Genomic DNA, 979 nt, shown 5'->3' with positions numbered 1-979 from the left:
AGCATCTCAACATCTTTCTTGAACTGAGGAGCCCAGAACTGGACACAGTACTCAAGATGTGTCCTAACCAGTGCTGAGCACAGGGCAAAATGACTTCCCTGCTCCTGCTGGCCACACTCCTGATCCAGGCCAGGATGCCATTGGCCTTTTTGGCCACCTGGGCACACTGCTGGCTCATGTTCAGCTGCTGTCAACCAGTACCCCCAGGTCCCTTTCTGCCTTTTTGCCCTTACTGCAAAGGCATTTGAGCTGTTAAAGCAGTAGGTGTTACTGGGGAGCTAACCATGAAAGTGCAGCATTTCAATCTGCACAGCACTAGCAGGGGCCATTTTGCAGTAGCATTTGATGCTCTTGGAAAAGAATGGGGAGGGACTTTTTAGGGTGTTGGGTAGTGATAGAACTAGAGGAAAGGAAGCAAAACTAGAAATGGGTAGATTCAGATTGGATGTTAGGAAGAAGTTCTTCCCCATGAGGGTGGTGAGACACTGGAAGAGGTTGCCCAGGGAGGTGGTGGAAGACTCATCCCTGGAGGTTTTTGCAGCCAGGCTGGATGTGGCTCTGAGCAGCCTGATGTAGCATGAGGTGTCCCTGCCTATGGCAGGGGGATTGGAACTGGATGAGGTCCCTTCCAATCCTGACAACTCTATGATTCTATGATTCTAATAGTAACACAGTGTGGAAATATCTTGACTTCAGTAAAGCTTTTGATACTGTCTCCCATAACATCCTCATAGAAAAGCTGAGGAGAAGTGCCATAGATGGTTGGTCAGTGAGCTGGATTGCAAACTGGCTCCACAACAGAGCTCAGAGGGTTGTCATCAGTGGCACAGAGTCAACTTGGAGGCCTGTGGCCAGTGGTGTCCCCCAGGGATCAGTGCTGGGTCCAGTTTTGTTCAATATCTTTATCAATGACCTGGCTGAGGACATTGAGAGTACCCTCAGCAAGTTCTGATGGTACAAAACTGGGGGGTGGCTGACA

Source organism: Indicator indicator, chromosome 2 (genome assembly GCF_027791375.1).
Source record: "Indicator indicator isolate 239-I01 chromosome 2, UM_Iind_1.1, whole genome shotgun sequence".
Taxonomy (NCBI): Eukaryota; Metazoa; Chordata; class Aves; order Piciformes; family Indicatoridae; genus Indicator; species Indicator indicator.
Note: the sequence above shows the minus strand (reverse complement) of the source record.